This window comes from Saccopteryx leptura, chromosome 5 (genome assembly GCF_036850995.1).
Source record: "Saccopteryx leptura isolate mSacLep1 chromosome 5, mSacLep1_pri_phased_curated, whole genome shotgun sequence".
In the NCBI taxonomy this organism is placed as follows: domain Eukaryota; kingdom Metazoa; phylum Chordata; class Mammalia; order Chiroptera; family Emballonuridae; genus Saccopteryx; species Saccopteryx leptura.
In genome coordinates this window covers 11,707,241-11,730,758 of record NC_089507.1, presented here as the reverse complement: position 1 = coordinate 11,730,758, position 23,518 = coordinate 11,707,241, and positions in this window count along the sequence as shown.

The window sequence follows — 23,518 nt, the reverse complement described above, 5'->3', positions numbered from 1 at the left end:
AACAATTTGCAAAGTAGTAGTACCAATTATGTCCCCACCAGCAGTGTATTAGAGTTCTAGCTACTCCAAACACTTCCCAATATGTAGCATGATCATTCTTTTTCATCTTAGTAAATTTAAACTTAAATGAATGTGTACTGGTATCTCATTGTGATTTAATTTGCATTTCCCTGATAATTAGTAATATTTAGTATATTTTTATATGGTTACTTTCCATGACAATCTGTTATATTCTGGGAATAAGTCTTTTGTCTCATATAGTACTCTAAATACTTTATACCAGTATGTAGCTTTTATTATTTATTTTAATTATTGGAAAGTATTTCAATGGCATTTTTTTTAGATTTTATTTATTCATTTTTATTACGGAGAGAGGAGAGAAAGAGAGAGACAGAAAGGAAAGAGATAGAGAGAACAGGGAGAGAAGCAGGAAGCATCAATTCCCATATGTGCCTTGACCAGGCAAGCCCAGGGTTTCGAACTGGCAACCTCAGCATTCCAGGTCAGTGCCTTATCCACTGTGCCACCACAGGTCAGGCTCAATGGCTTTTTTTTTTTTAATTTTAGTGAGATCTAACTATTTTTTCTCATTAAGCTTCATGATTTTTGTATTCTATCTAAGACATCCTTGCTTATGTCACAGTAGCAAAGATTGTTTTTTCATTTATTTTCTTTTAGGTGTTTATTTCTTTTAGATTTACAGTTAGATACTCTGGTTTCTCTTGCAGATCACATAAATCTTTCACCATTTCCTAAAGATTTAGTTAGGCCTGTGGTTCATTTATAACTCAGTTATTATAAGATTTTATTAGTTCTGGAAATTCTAAATCAGTTGCATTTCAATATTTTTAGCAACAGCTTGTCAATGTATAATGTGCCGACACTTTGTCATTTATTAAATCATTAAAATAATTTAAAATTTTGCCATCCTAATTATAAGTATTCCAATTCACAGATTTGAAACCTATGAATTCTATTAGAATCCATAGATCTAACATGTATTAAGGTCTTCTTTGATTTTCTTAATGTTTTGTAGTTTTCAGTGTGAAAGATTTGGCCATGTTTTGTTAGATAGGTTTGTAAGTATTTTGTGGTTTTGGTACCATTATAAAGTATTTTTTTAAATTTGAATTTCCAATTGCTTTCTTTTGGTATATACAAATACACAGTTTATATTTTATATAACTTTGAACCTGAAATCTTGCTAAATTTAATTTGTTGTCTTAGTAGTTATTTGTAAGCTCCCTGGGATTTTCTGTAAGTCCTTACAAATGGTTTATCTTCTTCCTTTCCAATATTAGCACTTTCTATTTCTTTTTCTTGCCTTATTGCTATGCCTAAAATCTCTAGTAGAATGTTGAATAGTCATGACAAGAGTAAGCATCCTTGTCTTGTTTCCTATCTCAAGGGAAAAAAGCAAGTCTTATATTTGCAAGTATAATATAAGCTCGAAAATTTTCATAGATGTCCTTTATTGTTGAGAAAATTCCACCCTATTTATAATTTGTTGATCATTTCTATCTTGAATGGCTATTCAATTTATTCAAATGGATTTAGTGCAACAATTGAAATAATCATATTTCATTATCACATTTCAATTATAGGTTTTTTAAATGCTCATCCTTCTTTTATTAATATGGTGAATTGCATTGATTGATAATCAAAGATAAACCAATCTTACATATATGTTCATGAGCATTACTAGTTTTTATCTTTTTGTAAATTATTGTTTGTTTTTAGATATTGTATTTACACTGGCTTTATAAAATGACTTGGTTGCTGACCTCTATCACATTCTGAAAATAGGTGTGTAAAATTGGTGTTATTTTTTTTTCAGTGTATGTTGGATAAATTTTACCAATGAAGCATCTGGATTTGAAGATTTACTTTCAAAAATTTTTAAATAACAAAAGTAAATCATTTGATAGTTATAAAGATATAAGATTTTTGTATCTATTTTAATATATTGTATTTTTCAATAAATTTTTATATATCTTCTAAGCTGTCAAATTAATTTACATAAATTGTTCATAGCATTCTCTTATTATTTCCTTTATGTCTAAGATAATTTTTTTTCATTCCTGATATTTGTGATGTGTTTCTCTTCCCCATCCCTGCTCTCACCATTTCTCTCTGTTTCTCTCTTAATCAGTCTAAATAAGTCAATCAAGTTTTTGATCTTTTAAATAAGGATGTATTGACTTAGTAAATTTTTTCATTGTTTTTCTGCTTTTCATTCTTTGTTTTGCTTTTTAAATTTGTTTTCTTCTACTTTTTTTTTGTATTTTTCCGAATCTGGAAACGGGGAGGCAGTCAGACAGACTCCCGCATGCGCACGACCAGGACCCACCCAGCATGCCCACAATGGGGTGATGTTCTGCCCATCTGGGGCGTTGCTCTGTTGCAACCAGAGCCATTCTAGCGCCTGAGGCAGAGGCCATGGAGCCATCCTCAGCGCCTGGGCCAACTTTACTTCAATAGAGCCTTGGCTGCAGGAGGGGAAGAGAGAAACAGAGGGGAAGGAGAGAGGGAGGGGTGGAGAAGCAGATGGGCGCTTCTCCTATGTGCCCTGGCCGGGAATCGAACCCGAGACTCCCGCACGCCAGGCCGACGCTCTACCACTGAGCCAACTGGCCAGGGCTTCTTCTACATTTTTGGATAAATTTTTTCCAAGTCCTTAAGGTAAAGATTTATGCCTTTAATTTTACATCTTTTTCTTTTCTTTTCTAATACAAGCACGTAAAAATGCAAATTCCCCCAAGCACAGCTTTAACTTCAACCTACAAATCTTGTCAGGTTTTATTTTTCATTGTCATTGATTTTAAAGTATTCAAATCCTATATTATTCATTCTCTGCCATTCATTATGATTTTATCTGCACCTTTTCTCTCTGATGACATTGGCCTCTTTTCTGTTGTTCAACCTGTCTTAAGGACACCACTTTCATTTTAGTGTTTTTTTGCAAGAATTGTTCCTCTCTTCCTTCCAACTGAAATCCTATGTCCACATTGATGGGTTTCTATTTTCACCTTCCTGCAAAGATCTTACCTCTCCTGTCAACCTAATGACAAAATATCAATCATGTTATCCACTTTCATTTCTGTTGTGGCATTTATAACTTGATGAAATCATGCTCACTTCTTGGTGTGTTTATTTACTTTCTGTTTTCTCAACTAGAATATCTAGTCTATTAAAAATATCTAGTCTATATCCACACAATGCTGGAATGTAGAGGCTCAGTAATTATTTGTTAGGTGTATTTTCTTATTTAATCTCCAAAACAACCTTATAAATTAGCCACTATTATTTTCATATTTTATTTTATTTTATTTTATTTTTAAGATTTTATTTAATCATTTTACAGAGGGGTATGAGCAGGAAGCATCAACTCCCATATGTGCTTTGACCAGGCAAGACCAGGATTTTGAACCTGCGATCTCAGTGTTCGAGGTCAATGCTTTATCCACTGTGTCACCACAGGTGAGACCTTATATGCATATTTTCAAAGATAAGAAATATGTTGTTTGTGGAAGCTACACAGTAGGGTTATTAAAATGCATAGTCAAAATTTGAATGTATGTCTTTCTGGCTCCAGATCCTGAATTCTTACATATTGGGCAATGGAGCCCCTTAATAGATATCAAGAATAACCAGACAGAGTACTCTTTGATGGAAGAAAAAAATAATGTTGATATGGATATGTTCCACTTCAGATGGTTGTGGACTATACCACTGCATGACAGGTATGGAATGGGATGTCAACACAATTAGATGACATCTTTTGCAACTCTCAGAATGACATGTGAGCATGAATGAGGAAGTTCAGACACTGGCAAAGTAAATAAATGTCAACATATTACAAAACAGCTTACTCTTAACATTGTAATAATTAGCTATAGTAGTTACAAGTCAAACCAACTTATTTCTCAATGGCTTAATATGAACAAAGTGGAGACAAATGCCTCCATTTGTGTTTGGTTTGTTTTTATTAGGAGCTGGAGCATATGTAAGGAACACATCACAGCTTCAGCAGGGCAATTCTCTAGAACTTAGCCTTCATTATGAAAATATAGAGCTATCTTCCTTTTGAAATTACATTTCTACTTTGTGATTTAATAGAAGCTATTTCATTAATCTTTTTTTTAAGTAAAAGACCTATTTTAGGAAAAAATAAACACTGACCCTAAAAATAGGTTATTTAATTACTCTGCATTTGCCTTTGAGATTTAGTTGCCAAAACTTTTCAGTTCTCTAATGCAATTTGTGTTGCATCAAGAGAGGCTTTAGTGCCTAACCAGGTGGTGGTGCAGTGGATAGAGCATCCACCTGGGACACTGAGGACCCAAGTTACAAATGCCAGGTGCCAGCTTGAGTGCAGGCTCACCAGCTTAAGCACAGGGTTGCTGGCTTGAGCATGGGATCAAAGACATGATCCCAAGGTTGCTGGCTTGAGCCTAAGGTCACTGGCTTGAGAAAGAGACCACTGGCTAAGTTGGAGCCTCTGGTCGAGGCACATATAAGAAAGCAATCAATGAATAATTAAAATGATGCAACTATGAGTTGATGCTTCTCCTCTATCTCCCTTCCTGCCTCTGTCTCTCTCTTTTCTTGTCTGCCTGTCTCTCTCTCAAAAAAATTAAAAAAAAATCTTTTTCAATTTTGATTCCTACTGCTCTGAGACTGAAGAAAATTTAAAAGAAGGCCTGTCATTTAATAGAGGAGAGTTTTGGTTAGAGTAAAAACTTTTGACCTTTTCACTGATAGGTATAAAGGAAATTGCAAGTCAGATAAGAGTTATTCTAAACCAGAACTAAAACTAACATGAAATTAAATTATGGCCAGAGGCACAGGCTGAAGAAGCTGTAGCAGGCAGAACAAGGTCCATGTGAAGGAACAGGATGGGTCTCATCCCAGATCAGCCAGTGCCTGCAGCTATGGGCAAGGCTCTTCTCTCTGACTTCCACTCCCTTGTCTGTCTGGAAGTTGTCTTCCCCCATAAGGTATCACTAGATTCCTTCTGGGAAGTAAAAGTTACAGGAATCAAGGTGACTACTTCTCTAGTTAGACTGTCATGAGAGATATAGGTATATTTTAATGCACATTCAACCATAATGATAATGATGCCAGCACCTTTTGTATTAGAAACTTTGTACCGTGGATATCAAGGTCCAACTGGGGAGAATACAACAGAGCTTTTGCCAATTTGCCTTCAAATAAGGTCCATTATTGCAATGACACTCTTGTATATACCATGAGCCCCCTTGCCCTTCTCTCAGTCCTTACCTGGGAAAGCTACAGCTCTCTAGGTATGCCTCTCTGTATCAAACCAACTAACTTTAGTTCAATAAAACTATGCTAAGTAGACTCTAAGTGCCTGAATTCTAACTTCACGCAGGCCATTATGAAGTTCTAATACAAATTGATTCCTGTTACTATTCTCCTAGATAACTATTTTACAACTTCTCTTTCCTCAAACTTCCAACACTTCCTATACCACCCCCATTCCAAGCTTACAGTATAGAATTCATTTCACTCACAAAACAGAAACAATCAGTTGAACCCTCCCCATGCTCTGACCACTACATCTACAACAAAATCACCTTTGCGTCTGTAGACTCCTCCTTCATGTCACTCGCGGTGGATGTGCAGTGCGTGTGCATAAGGACAATCCCGACAGTGGTGCACCGGAACTCATTCTTCCTCACCTCCTCGAGGTCATGGCTGTCCCAGCATTCAGAAATCATCACCTTTTATTTTTTATTGGATCGTGGAAATGTGCTGTAATAACTCTCAATGTAAAAACCAACAGGAAGTTCTCCTTTGACACCAGTTTCTGACTCCTTATAAAAAATCTTCTCCAAAAACATCCAACTGTACATACATTATATCCTCAAATCCATCTTCTCTCATTCCACTTGAACCTAATCTGATCAAGCTCTCAACTCATTGGTCCACTGATACTGTTCAATTTACAATCTCACATCTTATTTCACCTGCCAGTTCTGTCTGACAATGAATCAACCTCGTCTTGAGACTCACTTATATTCACTTAGTTTCAGTGATATCTCTCTCACTTGGTTCACTTTCTACATCATAAGAAGCTTCTTTTCATTCCCCTCTGTTAATTTCTGCACGTAGTATGATCTTTACCCAGTAGAAAGTCTTGGGTGTCAACCCTCAGACTTCTGTTGTATCTATAATCTTTCCCTAAGTGATCTTTTCCAAATCCAAGTTTTTAAATATCATTTCCAGTCTGGCAACTCTCGAGTTAATATTGTAGGTCCAAGCCTCTCCCTAGGACACTAGACTCACAAACATAACTACCTAGCAGACACCTACACTTTGATGACTCATAAGGACTTTGATGTTTCTAAAAGTGGCCATCCTATTTCTCCTCCCTGTCCTCTCAGACTTGATTCTCTTGCCATCTTCTTCACCTCATTTAATGGCAATTCAAACTGTCTAGTTGCTCAGACCAAGACAGTCCTGAATCCTCTATTTCTAGTCTACTCTATACCAAGGCAAATATCTTCTGAAAATACACAGAATTGAACTACTATTCAATACCATTGTCATTACACCCTTCTTCAAGCCACTGTCTTATCTCATCTGAATCCTTTCCATACTTTTTCAGTTTATCTCTCTGCTACATCTTTGTCCTACTAAGATCTATTTTTACCCAAAGGTAAAGTGAGCGTATCACTCTTCAAATTCTCCAATGATAGTCCATCCTATGGAAACTAAAAGCTACCATATTTACCATGGCCTGGAAGGCACCACATGATCTGGTTTCTATTAACTCTCACTATACCATGTCTTACAAGTGCCCCATGGGCTTTAGTGCAACTTGACTGTTTCTTCTCCTTGCACATTCCAGATACAGTCCTAACCCAGGCTATGCACTTTCTGTTTCTTCTGCTTGGAATATTCTTTCCCATAACGGTGGCAGCGTGCTTGGCAAAATATTCCTTTTATATCACTTACATCTGAACCCTAGGAAGAAAGTTAGATATGTGTTCTTCTTTTGGCACCTGGAAGTCTTTGATTCCATCCTGAACACGAGTAAGGAGCAGAGTGATGGTATTGGATGAGCTTAAATTCAGGGAAACCCACAGACTGGTAAATAAGCCGTGGTTGAAATCCTGCACGTATGGTTTGCAATATTCTACTTGCAACTCCAGTTCCCAGTGCATTGGTATGCAAAATAAAATAAGTTAGTAAACATATGAAGTCTCCATCTACTTTATGTAATGTGAAATTCATACATTACTAGTTCATCATAAACTAAAAAAAAAACAAAACCCAAAACCCAACTGTATTCTGGTGGAGAAGACAAACATATAAGGTCACAGCAAGGCTACAACTAAAAACAGTACCAAAGTATGCAGGAGATGTAAATTATGCAAAACAGTGTAGGAGAAATGTGGGCCATAGATACATTCCTGGGGATTACGGAATTGAAACAAGTGGGAAGGATTCTGAGCAGCAGAAATAGATGGAGAAGTCAGACAGAAAACAAACCAGGGACTATGTGTCTAAAAGAACATGTAGCCTCATATTCCTGAGATTATTCTCAAGACAAACAAGGCTTTCAGATTTTAAAACCTCTTGCTCATAGATCCATAAATACAGTTCTAGATATGAACAGATTTCAATTAATATCAAAGGTTGTCATGAAGACTCTTGGGACTCCCTTGCACTAGAAGCCGCTAGAAAGCAGCCACAGTTCTGAAGTCTTATATCTCTACTAATTGTAATAACACCCTCAGCACCTATACACACATAAAGAGAAACAGACACAGGTACCCCTCCTCTAAGAAGAGGCCTTTTACCTGGATTTGGGAGATTTATGTGTTTTACAGACTTAGAAATCTGTCCCCAGGATTTCTCCAACCATCGTAGCAAATTGGTTTTACAGCTTGTGTGAGCATTTTTTAAAAATATAATTTAAGTTTGCATACAGTAAAATTAATTTTCACTTTTTTTATTGTATACTTTTGAAATTGTCCTAACTCCAGATTTATATATCCACTGCCACAATCTAGATACAAAACAGTTCCTAGATTTCAAAATTTGCTTTCTGTTGTCCTTTATGCCAAGAAACCACTCCCCCACTTCTAAGCCCTGGCAACCATGAATCTGTTTTCTATCCCATAGATTTGTTTTTAAGAGAATGCCTTATAAATGGAATCATAGAGTATGCAACCTTCTGATACTGGCTTCTTTACCTTGGCAAAATAACTCTGAGGTCCATCCATGTTGTTGCATGTAACAAGAATTTGTTCCTTTTTATTGTGAAATAGTATTTTATTGCACAGATATATCACAGTTTGTGTATTCATTTATTGGTTGAAGGACGTATTAAGTCAAAGAGTACAAATGTCCAGCTTTAAGATAAGTATGTTCTGGAGATCTAACACACAGCATAGTAATTATGGTTAATAATACTGAATTATACACTTAAAAGTTGCTAAGAGAGTAGATTTTAAATGTCCTCACTACAGAAGAAGAAATAGTAATTATGTGACATGATACAGATAACACTATGCTGACAATAATTTTGCAATATATAAGTATATCAAATCAACATGTTGTATACCTTAAATTTATACAATGTTATATGTCAGTTATATCTCAATAAAGCCAGGGTGGGGGGAAGGAGATAAGGGCTCTTTCCAGTATTGGGAGACTAGAAATATAGCTGCTATACACATTTTTATACAGGTTTTTGGGTAAACATGTTTCCCTTTGTTTAGGGTAAATACTTAGGGAAAACAGCACGTACTGGGCCATCTAGAAAGTGCATGTTTATAAGGTATTTCCTAATTGTTTTCTAGAGTGGCAAAGAATTTGAGTTGATCCACATCCTTGCTGTCAATAGGTACTGTGTGTGTGTTTATTTCCTCTTTTAACCATTCTAGTACTTGTGCAAGGGTATCTCAATGTCCTAATTTGCATTTTAACTTGATGTTGACTATCTTTTCACATGCTTATTTGCCATCGATACATAATCTTTTGTGGCAAGTCAGTTTAAATATTTCTCCCAAATTTACTGATTTACTCAATTTATTGTCAAAATTTGAGAATCCTTTGCAAATTCTAAATACAAGTCTTGTTGGATATGAAATTTATAAATACCTTTTCCTAGTTTGTAACTTGTCTTTTCATTCCCTTTCTCTCTCTTTTTTTATTTTTCTCTTTTTTTTTTTTTTTGCTTAATCCTTCTACCACTCCCCACCGAGTCCCCCCACTCCCAGCCAACAGCTGTCAGCTTGCTCTCTATCTGAGTCTGTCTCTTTTGCTTGTTAGTTTGTTTTGTTCATTAGATTCCATATATGAGTGAAATCATATAGGACTTGTCTTTCTGTGACTTAGCACAATACTCTCCAGCTCCATCCACACTATCATAAATGGTAAGGTTTCCTTCTTTTTTTTTTTTTTTTTTTTTGGTATTTTTCTGAAGCTGGATACAGAGAGGCAGTCAGACAGACTCCTGCATGCACCCGACCAGGATGCACCCAGCATGCCCACCAGGGGGCGATGCTCTGCCCATCTGGGGCTTTGCTCTGTTGCAACCAGAGCCATTCTAGCACCTGAGGCAGAGGCCATAGAGCCATCCTCAGCGCCTGGGCCAACTTTGCTCCAGTGGAGCCTTGGCTGTGGGAGGGGAAGAGAGAGACAGAGAGGAAGGAGAGGGGGAGGGGTGGAGAAGCAGATGGGTGCTTCTCCTGTGTGCCCTGGCCGGGAATCAAACCTGGGACTTCTGCACGCCAGGCTGACGATCTACCACTGAGCCAACTAGCCAGGGCCGGTTTCCTTCTTTTTTTATGGTCGAGTAGTATTTTATCATTTTCTTAATGAAATATTTTACACATTAAGAGTTTTGAATTTTCACCAAGTGGAAATAATCAATTCTCTGGACAAATCACACTGTTGGTGGAATATAAGAACTTTGCTTAACCCGAGGTCAAAAAGAGTTCCTGTTATTATATACGTTTACATTTAGATCCATGATCCATCTTGAGTTTATAGATTCCTATATAGATAGAGAGCTATAGGTTGAGTTTCTTTTATTCTTTCTTTTTTTCCAAACGAATGACCAATTGTTTAAACATTTTATTGAAAAAGGCTATTTTTTCTTTTTCCAATAGTTTTTGCACTGTTGTCAAAAATCAATGGGTCATTGATGTAGAACTTTTCTGGGCTTTTTATTCTGTTCTATTGATCTAATTGTCACTTCATTTTTTATCAATTTGATCTTCAGAAGTTAAAATACAATTGGGAGCACATACATTAGATAACAGAAAGATTTTTCTTATAATAGCAGATTGCTTTGGCAATGCCCGTTTAATGGTCTCTAAACTTGATTACATAACATATGTCCTCAAAGACATGAAAGCCACTCTAATCTTTATAAATGTTGTTATGTACAAACATGGCTTTCAATAAAGATAAACATTAATATTAAAATTGATAGACTATTTGCCTGATATCTTATTCCAAAGACAGTGCTTACATATTTGAAAGTTTTTGGGTAATGAATCAAGCATGGTAAAAATAAATAGAATTTTTGAGATAGCTATACCATATTTTCTTGAGTTGTTAGCTAAAATAGAGGATTTCCCACTTTTAATCATTTGTTGATTAAGCCAGTCTAATACTCTCTGAAATTATCTTAAGAGCTGTGGGTAGGTAAATTTTTAGTGTATTGATTATCTGGATTATGATTTATTTTGTAGGGAGGTGCCATAGACTCCCATAGAGACAACCTAGAACAGATGCCTTTGAGCTGTAGGAAGACTACATGATAAAAACTTGTTCAGATTTGCAAATATTATTTCCCAGTTTATAGTTTAGAACATCCTTGCTACTTTGAGACACAGGCAACCACAAATGTAAGAGACAGGATTAGAAATGGAAATGGAAGTGACAAAACAAATAATTATTAAAAATAGTTTGAAATGGCCCCAGTCCATGTCTGAAATTTGCATCCTGCTCAAGTTTTTTCATTTCATTCCCCTCACTATGAGGCCAGGTACTAAGAAATTAATATGCACATACTTATTTAATCATACAACATTCATAGGAGGTAGTTGTGACATAAAAGTGCCTTTTTTAGATGAGCTAAGTGAAACAGAGAAAGGTTAAGTAACTTGACCAAGACTATGTTGTAAGAAAATAGTAGAAACACAATCCAGACTCACTAACCTGTTTCCAGACTTTCTTCTTAATCTGATCTTTACTGATGTTAGACAATGGTAAGAAGAAACTATAATATGAATCATAAATCCATGATATTGTCTCCCAGAAATCCCTATGGTAAATGATGCATTTGATAGAATTATACAAGGTATGCACCACAGGCAATAATTGAAAGCAAAATGCAATAAATAGGATATTTAGATTATGTATGAAAATATTGTATATGCTAGTATCCATAACTAATTTAAAACTATTTTATGTTCAGTGGATGTTGATTCCCTTCTCCCTGTCCAAACTCTCCTCATCTTTAAAGATTGCCCTTTCTTAGCATAAAATAATTAAAGAATAATATCCAGGCCAAACATCAAATACTTATGGAACAAAAGCTGAAAAATAAATTTGCAGGGTTAAATGAAAAAGAGAGAAATAATCTTACCTGAATCATGTTTAACTATGATAGACAAGATGATTGAAAAATTATAGTTAGGGCAACAAGATATGGTGTCCAAATAATCTAACATCAGAACAAATCAAGCATCTGTTATTTTTATTGAATTTATTGGGATGACATTGGTTAATAAAATCATATAGGTTTCAGGGAAAAACCAAGACTATGTTAGATAAGTTTTCATCCAGGAGGGTCTGTTTCTAGTAGAATAGAGTCCTAGATATTAGACCAGACTTCTGAGACAAGACTTGGCTTTCTGGAGAGAAAGACCAGAAAGAGAGCAGAGAAGGGTAGTATGAGCCAATGTATTTTCCATTTCTTTGAAGCAGGTATAAAAATAAAGATAGGAATCTGAGACCTGAATTTGCATGACAACAATATAATTGAATATTTTTTCTGAGACTCAGAGGTTAATTTTTTATGGTTTTTTCATACCTAAGGGAGAAAACAGAAATATGATCATGACCAAACTCACCTATTCCATAAGCCCATTTTTTTCACAATAAGTGACTGAGGAATAAGATTTACATAATGAACTATTTATGGAAGCTGGAGTTCAACACTTAGAACTATATATTTTGCCAGTGTGGAAATCACTCTGAAATAAACAGTGTCAAAACTGAAGCTGAGAACTAGATAAAAAAAAAATCTGAAAACCATAAAGAATCCAGTGAGGCAGGAAAAACAGGCTGTAGCAAATCAAGAGGCGAAGGGAATTAGCTGCAACCTTGGTTGTAAATATTCAGCAATAGTGATAAATAAAAGACATCTATAAGAGATATATAATGTATTAGATTGCAAAATTAATTCCAGCCAGAAGCCGTAGGAAGGGAGTAGGCCATTTACATAGCAACCAGAACTCAATTATAAGAACAAGTTAAGTATATTCAACTATGGCTCAAGTCCACATAACTAGATGTGTGTAGCTGCCTGAATTCCATTATTCTTTTTTTAATATATTTAGACCACAGCAAAGGGCACCAGCACCCACCCATACAAATCTTTTTTAAACTTATTTATTTCTATTTTTTATTTTTTATTCAGTGAGAAGAAGGAAGAAAGAGACAGACTCCTGCATTTGCCCTTACTGGGATCCACCCAGCAATCCCACTAGGGGGGCAATGCTCAGTCCATCTGGGATATTGCTCCATTGCTCAGCTACCAAGCTCTTCTTAGCACCTGAGGCAGAGGCCATGGAGCCATCCTTAGCATCTGTGGCCAACTCACTCCAATAGAGCCATAGCTCTAGGAGGGGAAGAGAGAGAGAGAGAAAGAAGCAAGAGGAGGAGGGATGGAGAAACAGATGGGTGCTGCTCCTGTGTGCTCAGACTGGGAATTGAACCTAAGACATCTACCCACTGGGCTGCCGTTCTACCACTGCTCCAATTGGCCAGAGCCTTCTTTAAACTTTTTATAAAAAGACAAAGAACCTGACCAGGCAGTTGTGTAGAGGATAGAGCATTGGACTGGGATACAGAGGACCCAGGTTTGAAACCCTGAGGTTACCGGCTTGAGCGCAGGCTCATCTGGCTTGAGTGTGGGCTCACCAGCTTGAGCATGGGGTTGCTGGCTTGAGCCCAGAGGTCACTGGCTTGAGCCCAAGGTTGCTGGTTTGAGGAAGGAATCACTAGCTCTGCTGTAGCCCCCCAGTCAAGGCACATATGAGAAAGCAATCAATGAACAACTAAGATGCTGTAATGAAGTATTGGTGCTTCTCATTTCTTTCCCTTTTTGTCTGTCCCTATCTGTCCCTTTCTCTGTCTTTGTCACAAAAAAAGAAAAAAAAAGACAAAGAAATCAACAAATAAAATGCCAAAAAGAATGAAGAAACAGCTCACAGAATTAGAAATTTAAAATAGATATAATTTTATGTATAAAATATATACAATGAAAATATAATGCTATGTTTTGCCTGCACTAACAACAATTCAAACATAATATCCATACGATGCTTTTTATAATGTTATTAATATGTATGCTTAAGGAATGTTATTTATATTATTTTTGCATTGTCTACTTTTTCTAGTATGTCCTGTAGTTTATTTTTATGTGAGTCATTGCTGTATTGTTGGATGTGTGCATATTAGTAACTCATAATGTTATTATTATATATGGCTTTATCATTATAAAGTATTCCTGTTTGTCACTCTTTATGTTTTTGGCCTCAATTCAACTTTGTCTGAAATCAGAATCATGACTCTTGTTTTATCTGTTTAATTTGCAATTGCCTAGTTTATTTTTGTCTACTTTTTTATTTTAACGACATCAGAACATTTTGTCTTAGATGCATTTCTTGTATACAGCATGCCATGTGACTTTCTCTGCTAACTGTGACGGATTACATGTCGACACAGCATCATCAGCCTTACCTAACTTCCCTGCAAAGCATTGCCTGAATCCTCCCCTGTCCAGTTGTGGGTAAAAGACAGCCAGTAAGAGGAACTTGCATGAATTTAAAGGATCAAAATGAAAGAGAAGACATTATTCTGTTGAAACTGTTGGAACCAGACATAGGCGCCCAGAAGAAATTCTTTACAACTCTAGAATTACTGGCTTCTCCACTACAGTGTGAGATATTTGGAGAGGAATTTCAGGTTCTGAAGAACTGCAGCAACTTCAGGTTTTAAAAAATTATTCATTTTGGTATTTTGGGTTGAGACTTCAGTGTTAACTTCTGGCTTTGAGGGAATTTTCTGATTTTCAGTAGTAGCTTCACTGATCTCTGCCCCTCCAGTTTTTCAAATAGATATTTAAGCTTTTTATTCTACATTAAAACAATTATATCTGAATAATTGTTGGCTACTGTCTTATTGACTATGTGTTGAGTAATTTGGCCTTTTGCGTTCTATAATATTTTCCATTTTATATTCACCTTTAAATGTCACTTTGCTGTAGTGTCTTTTTCTTTATATCTCTGTCTTTCTCACTTTCAACCTTTTTCTCCCTCCTTTTCTTTCTGCATATTTTTAATATTTAGACAAGTCTGTATTTTTGCTAGTTACACATGTACACTTATTTCTTTACATAATGCTCTCAATTTATTCTTTTTTCCCTCTTTATGAATATTGGTTCTCTTCTACTATATGCAGGTGTGTTAGGTAGAAGCTCTTCTTTTTCCTCCTTGGACTTAATTCAAGACGATATACTTTAACTCCTGATTTATATCCCTAAGGCACTCAGTAAACTCATTTGCTGCCCTCTTCACTCCACATTCTTCCTAAACTTACATTAGTTCTATTGATAAAATGATATTTAATGCTTACTTTAAATATGTATGACAGTGTCTTTGAGAGGTTTTCCATCAAGATCCTTCTTTAGTATAGTTTTTATGAAAGAGTTATGAAAATATATTAACTGACATTATGCTTGTTAATAATCATGTGTCGATGTTATGAAAAAATGCCTTTATAGTCAAACATCAATTTGGCTAGACACGCAATTACGTGATTGATTTTCTTTCTTACATTGTCTTCTGGCATAAAATGTTAATATCTTAAATTTTGATACCAATCTCATATTCTTCACTTATAAATGACTACATGACTACATCGTTTTTGGGGATGATGCCTAGAAATTTTTTGTTTTTCAAGATTATGTTTTTGTTTATTAATTATGCTAGACTCCAATCTTTCTGGGTCAATTTTCTCAGTACTATAGTATTATATTAACTTCAATATGCTATTTTAAGTCTTGTTTCAAGAAAGTTTACTTGATTGTATTTACTAGTATTTGTTCCACTCTATTGTTTTGCTATTCTTATTTTGCAGTACCATTGTACATATGTTGCATCATCATTACCTACTTTTATATCATTCTCACAAAATATTTTTCTTTATATTTTCTTCTCTTTTTTATTTGCTTTTGTCTTTCCATTAGCTGTGTCCCTTATGATATTATCTTTGGCTTTAGTTCTTATTTAAACTTTAGTTCTGAAATTGTCTTTTTTCTTTAATTTTTAATTATTTTATGATTTTTATTATTTCTCTATTTATATTCTCATATGTTGAATCAACTACTGTCAACATTTTCTGATTTCTTTTGGTTTCTTAATTCCTTTTGACTATTTTGAAATAATAGCTCACAGATTTTATCTTTTTTTGTGTGTGCATGTCTTTCTAGAATGACCTAAATGTCTACAGGTATGTTACTTTGCTCATTTTATTTTTTTCTTAAATAACTTTAATACAGGGTACTATTGCCATATGTTTCAACTGTTGTTATCTAAGAGACAAAGACTTTCCTGGACTCTTAAAAGAATAGGTAGGCTAAAATATAATTTAACTACATAATTCTATAGCAATATTCTTTATTATTTCCTTTTAAGATTCAAACATATTGCCTTACATTTTCTGAGATGTGCTGACTACATTTTCTTTGCTGACTTGTATATGGACTATATAAATTCTTTGTAACTTAAATCTGTTTTTCTTTTCAGTGTAAAATCTACTCAAAACGATTTTAGTTCAGTCTGGTGCTTTATTCCAAAGTGTGTTTCATTTCATTAAATGCAAGGATTCTTAGTGATTAGACTACCTCAACAGTGTCTGAAATGCTAATGATCACCATTAATTTCCTTACAAAGTTAGGCTTCTGTAGATATCCTCTTAATTGGGTTGTTCAAGGTTTGCCCATCAAGTTTCCTAAAATAATTGTGGCAATTTCTGGGATCTTTGGTTCTCATGGGTCATTTGAATATTATTTATTTCCCTCTTCTTTCTCTTGTAGACTAACTGAAGTCATATAGTTTTTATGATTGTTTTTTTATTAAACCCGAACAAGCAGGAATAGTTGCTCATATAATTTTATTGTAGACATTGTTTGTTATATTCTGATATATTATCTTACTGGTCATATCTATTTTTGGAGGGGGGGGGTTAGAATTATCCAAAAATTACAACATGAACTTCTGTGTAAACAGAATATTTATTTTTATCATTACCACCACACACAAAATTTAATTAAAAGTGAAAGGAAATATACCCTTTAGAAAACTATTTTTAAATGCTATTTATCTTTTAGATATTTTTAGAGTAACAAATTCAAATTATACTATATTTGTATGTCTTTTAATAGTACACACTATTGTTATCAAAAGAAGGTTAGGTTTAATAAACTTTTTAAAATATCTGATAATTATGAAGTATAGGTGAATCCAGCTCAAAAATTGTATATATATTTATTGTCCATAAAGTTACTCAAGGTTCTGGGTCTTATTCTGATGTTTATCTAACATAAGGATAAATAGTCTATTACCTTCTTTCTCTTCTGGGTTTCCTAGGTTTTGGTAAAATAGCTTCCCTGGTACACCTAAAAAGATGCAAACACATGAAATTTGTGTGACAGAGTACAAACTAATTTCATCCTTCATCCCAGGGCACCAATTTGTATGTTATAAAAATATTTACAAATAATATTAATAGTGAGCAATAAAAATAATATTTAAATTTCAATTAATCTGTAGCAGTAATAATATAGATTCAAACATGGACTAAAGTATTAAGCTGTGTTACTAAAAAATAAGACCAACTCAAAGAACTAATTTGTGTGTGTGTGTGTGTGTGTGTGTGTGTATGTTTTTTTGTATTTTTCTGAAGTGAAAAGCAGGGAGGCAGAGAGACAGACTTCCACATGTGCCCAACTGGGATCCACCTGGCATGCCCACCAGGGAGTGATGCTTTGCCCATCTGGGGCGTTGCTCCATTGTGGCCAGAGCCATTCTAGTGCCTGAGGCATAGGCTATGGAGCCATCCTCGGCACCTGGACCAACTTTGCTCCAATGGAGCCATGGCTGCAGAAGGGGAAGAAAGAGATAGAGAGAAAGGGGAGTGAGAAGGGTGGAGAAGCAGATGAGTGCTTCTCCTGTGTGCCCTGGCAGGGAATCAAACCCAGGACTTCCACACACCGGGTCGATGCAAGAAAAAATCTTTAAATTAGTTAAATGTGTGTTTCTTTGTATAAACCAGTAAACATTAAGTAGAAAGCATTTTTCCAAAACGGAAACTTTAAAATATAACCTGGAATTTGCTCATTTTTATATCTTCAATTTTATATACATACATTTAAAAGTCTCCCCTCTACTCACAATAGAGTCTTTTATCTATAAGACGTCGTATGTGATTTAGATCAGTTGTGCTGTGATTACACACACTGTGAAGAATTACAGATCCAAGGTTATATTCTAATCATTTGAAATGCTTTTATAGTCATAGAATACAGTTGGAAGCAGCTTATGTTGAATTCTAGGAAAAGCCTATTTTATTCTCTTCCTGGTACTTAATGAAAAACAAGGTAACTCATATTTCAGTGTGAGGACTGTAAACCAAAATATGAAAACATATATCTGAGCCTTCAAAGATCTTTGTTGTGAGAATTCTATTGTATAAATTTGGAAAGCCTGCTGAGGCTTTCCTATCTGGCATACATGATCAGTTTTGGCATTTTTCCCAGGGAAATGCTGTACATGGGACTTGATAAAGGAGTTTCATATTGGGCTATTTCCCAAACACTTAGAGAAGTCATATTTCCATTTTAGACCAGAGGGGAAGAGAAAGAACAAGGAAAAAATTAACTGTGTTTAGGACAATCAGGAAATATAAACTGAACAAGATCTCATCAATTTGAACCACAAAAATGTTCTCAGGCCAAAATTCAATTTCTCTAACCAGAAACATGTACGTTATCTTTGAAAGAATCTCAGAGCACATCTCTTCTTAACTCAACCATCTTCCCTAAAGATATTTTTTAAATTAAAAAAAAAAAGATTATTATAAATGTATAAGAGAAATGCTTTATTTTAAATTAGAAACATATTAGGCATCACTATGGAAGATATAATCCATGAGTACAGTAATAAAACAAAACACAAGAGACATTCAATCAGAGACTTCCAGCTGTGAAAATTTCTGCCTCAGTACATCATTTACTTTCTTCCCAGAGTCATGGGCAATATCAGCTATAGAGCAGGGCTGATTAGAATGCACAGTGTTCTGAAACACAGACTACAATTCTGTCTTTATGAATCCAGTAAAACAATCTTGGTATTACATAACCAACCATTACTATTTGACTAATTCCAATAAGCAGGTTTGAGAAATCCCCCAAAATCTCAAGATATCTTTAACATTATCTTACCCTGCTTTTGTCCCATTGTATCGGTATGGAAAAGACATAACTTCTCCAAGCTAACTCAAAGAAATGCCAGAGCCCTGACTGGCATATTAGATATATAACCAACATAGCTTAACAGTCCCCACATTGATAATAATTGTCTTGAGGACAATAGCACTCTACTGAAGAGTTTTTGACAAATATTTATCTCCAATTCACTCCTCTGGGTCCTCAGTCTTGTATTTCCAACTTCTTCATGAATGAACAACAAAGCCTCATAGTCAACATTTTTCAAAATTAAATTCATATTTCCCTTTCTCTAAGTAAATTCTTCTATATTAGCTTACCTAGTAAATGACACCCAAATTAATCCAGTCTTCCAATGGAACATCACAGAGGTTATCCCAGCCATTTCTTTTCCTTTATCTCATATGATAATTTATCCTCAGTGCAGTCCCCTCCTGTTAGCCTTCTCTCCAAAGAACAGGTGCTCCCGACTTCAAGCTGCCATTACTTCTTAACTTCTAATTGAAAATAAACCCCTAATTGAATTCTTATCTCTAATACCTCTTTGACCATTCAGTATGTAATGCTATTTACAAAACATAAGTCTCATTGAACTGTTTTTTGGTTTGGAAATTCAGAAGCATCTTACTCTTCATCTATCAATTGCTCATTCTTTATTCAATGATCCTGAAGATGATATTAGGTTTTATATGAAAATAGCCCATAACATGGTGAGATCATTCTGTTATTTACACTAAGCTCTTCCATAAGAATTATAATTTTTGTTTTAAGAAAAGTAAGTTCTGACAGGGCGGTGGCGCAGTGGATAGAGCATTGGACTGGGATGACGAGGACCCAGGTTTGAGACCCTGAGGTCGCCAGCTTGAGCACAGGCTCATCTGGTTTGAACAACAAGCTCACCAGCTTGGACCCAGGGTCGCTGGCTCAAGCAAGGGGTTACTTAGTCTGCTGAAGGCACACGGTCAAGGCATATATGAGAAAGCAATCAATGAACAACTAAGGTGTCGCAATGCGGAATGAAAAACTAATGATTGATGCTTCTCATCTCTCCATTCCTTTCTCTCTGTCCCTGTCTGTCCCTCTCTCTGACTCTCTCTCTGTCTCCGTCAAAAATTAAAAAAATAAAAATAAAAAGAAAAAGAAAAGAAAAGAAAAGAAAAGCAAGCTACCCAGGCTGCGTAGCTCATTTGATTAAAGTGTTGTCCTGATCCACCAAGGTTGCAAGTTGGAGGCCCAGTCTGAGCACATACAAGAATCAATCAATGAATGTTTAAATAAGTGAAACAACAAATTGATGTTTCTCTCTCTCTCTAAAATAAAAATAAACAATTAACTTAATTAAAATGTATAAATTAAACAGTATAACTGAGAAGAAAAACACAAACAAATTATTTCTCAATTGCTGACTCTTGTCTCATTAATATGTTGGTTTTTGTTTACTGGCGTTTTTGTATTATTTTGTTTTTTAATATATTTTTATCATCCTGGAAATTATCTCCAAAACCATACATAAAGTCTTATACAATTATTCTTGATTTTCAACTTGATACAGTATAGTTTTCCTAATATAAAATATAATGGTCATGATTCCATTTCCTTTTGTTATATTTTTAATATACCCTATTTTTCTCAAATTATGCCAAATTGTATTTTCTTCTTCCCTATTCATTACCTAGATAGGCTTGCAATTTAATTAAATTTTACTTTCAATAAATATTTTTGAAATTTATTTATTTTTTATTTCTATAAACCTTAGTTCAGTTAATAAATATTTATCAAACACATACTACCTAACCCAAAATCATAATAGTGCCAAGGCTAATAAAACTACATCAAGGTTATCTAACTTCTTTAACAGTTTATTTGTTACAGTGAATATATTTTCTTCTTTAATGTTCTTTTTTTCTTAAAACGTTTGACTTCCTGTTCTACTTTAGGTGAGGCATTTTCTAAGCCAATGGCACAGTTAACATCTGGATTTAAAATTTTTTTTTATTATAAATAAATTTTTATTTTAATGGGGTGACATCAATAAATCAGGGTACATACATTCAAAGAAAACATTTCCAGGTTATCTTGTCATTTAGTTCTGTTGCATACCCATCACCCGAAGAGAGATCGTCCTCTGCCACCCTCCATCCAGTTCTCTCTGTACCCCTCCCCCTCCCCCTCTCCCTCCTTCCCTCCCCCCACCCCCCGTAACCACCACACTCCTGTCCATGCCTCTTAGTCTCGCTTTTATGTCCCACCAATGTATGGAATCCTGCAGTTCCTGTTTTTTTCTGATTCGCTTATTTCACCCCACACAATGCTACCAAGACTCCATCATTCCGCTGTAAGTGATCCGATGTCATCATTTCTCCTAGCTGAATAGTATACCGTGGTGTATATGTGCCCCATCTTCTTTATCCAGTCCTCTATTTTTTTTTACAGTGATTAAAAGCCTTTAAGCAAACTCTTGGCCAATACAACAAGAATCCATAAAAGAGTAGTAGTGGGGCCACCAAGTCCAAGTTGGCCCCATCACCATGCCAAATCCCTGAAAAATGCAACCCAACCACAGTTCAGTCTGTTAGGAGCTGTCACAAGGAGCAGGAGTCCAGGAAAGTTCCCCACAGGAAAAGTCCGCATGGCACTGGAATTGTTGTCACCATTCTATACTTTGCAGCTCATGTCCAAGTCCCAATGACTGCTGCTTCTAGCTGGTAATGATTCAGGTAGACTGGAAAAAGCCATTTGCAGCATGTGTGGATGTGGAGCTTCTATTCTCCTCTGCCTGGAGAGTTGAGACCAGGTTGTTTTTCCCTGGAGCTCTGTGCCTGTGGCCTGGTAAAGAGAACCTTGGGATACACTAATCTGGGTGGCAAAGGTAAATTCATAATACAAGTTGGCAAAAAGAGGAAAGAGAGCTCTAAATTAGGAGTATGTCCCAGCCTGAAATATGAGTGGGGCATTGAGGTAGGAAGATTAAGGAAACACTATATATTAAGCAAAGCAGCAGAAAATCGGACTATCAACACCCACAACAGAGATCTTTGAGGGAAGAATAAAAAACCTGACTATTCAGGCAAAACATAGTTAAGTGGCCCTTGTGCGAATGAGGTCAGTTTACCTGCTTCTTGGAAGAAATACCCTAGGCTCGTCCACAGTGTCATAGATGGGGCCGACGGCCCTGGGCACCTTCAGCCTTCAGTGGCAAACTCCAGCTTTCTGGGCAAGGTTAGGCCATAGGTGGCTGGAGCAGGGCTGGAAGAGACTGAACCCTCCCTTAGAGGAGCGAGGGGGAAGCCCACCTTCCAGTGTCCCTGTTTCCTCACAGCAGAGGCGTGTAAGCCTGGCAGGCTTTAGCTCAATGACCTTCCTTTCCACTATTGAAGCAGGACCCAGATGGCATCCTATGAGACCCCTTTGGGGTGTTGGAGCCTTTAAGGGTGTATCCTAAAAGCTGGTAGTTCCCTTGATCTCTATTGGGCTTTTTCTGCCTCTAGGTATCTTAAAAGCCATTCTCAGAAGATCTCGCTGAGGGTTTTGAGGATCCTCATCCGCCTCTATAAATCTTTTCATATATCTGGAGCTATTTGGAAAAAGACAAAACAGTGTTATTAGCTAGATCTAATAAAGAAGTTAGTAGTTTGCAGGCAAAAAAGATTTGGTGTCTCCTGTTCATCAGCATTCAAAAGAAATGTAATTTTTTTTTAAGTAAAAAGCATGATATGGTAGACCCGTCGGAGTCATTGGCCTGGTGTGCAGGATTCCCGGGTTCGATTCCCGGCCAGAGCACACAGAGAAGCGCCCATCTACCTCTCCAACCCTCCCCCTCTCCTTCCTCTTCGTCTCTCTCCTCCCGCCCGCAGCCAAGGCTCCACTGGAACAAAGCCAGCCTGGGCACTAAGGATGGCCCCATGGCCTCCGCCCCAGTCACTAGAATGGCTCTGGTTGCAACAGAGCAACACCCCAGATGGGCACAGCATCCCCCCCAGTAGGCATGCCAGGTGGATCCCAGTCAGGCGCATGCAAGAGTCCGTCTGACCGCCTCCCCATCTCCATCTTCAGAAAAATACAAAAAATAAATAAATAAAAGAAAAAATACTAAAAAAAAAAAGGGGGGGCATTCCCTTGTGCTAAAGCTCCAGGGAGCATGGAGTGAGCTCGAGTATGTCCTATAAAACATGGAGCTCTATGTTGACATATAAGTCTTTGAAGAAGGAGGAACTGCTGAAATAGTTTATCAGCATTTGTCCCTAAGACAGCAGTCTTTATAGTGGGAACACCATACGTAAATATTTGCTGTCTGTCTATAGATTAAGGGGGGAATATGGCAAATGCTGAAAAGCCATGATCTTTGTGCCCCTCCCCTCCCCCAACCCCCTCCCTCTCCTCCCCCCACCCTGTAACCCCAACACTGTTGTTCATGTCTCTGAGTCTCATCTTTATGTCCCACCTATGTATGGAATCATATAGTTCTTAGTTTTTTCTGATTTACTTCTTTCACTCAGTATAATGTTATCAAGGCCCATCCATGTTGTTGTAAAAGATCCTATGTCATCATTTCTTATGACTGAGTAGTATTCCATAGTATATATATACCAAAACTTTTTAATCCACTCGTCCTCTGAAATTTTTATTTATTATACATGATGTTTCTTGAATTCTCTGTCTTCCTTTTTTCTTGTGTTTTGTCTTAAATTTGCTGGAGTGGAGAAGACAAGATGGCGCTGGAGTAGACAGATGTAC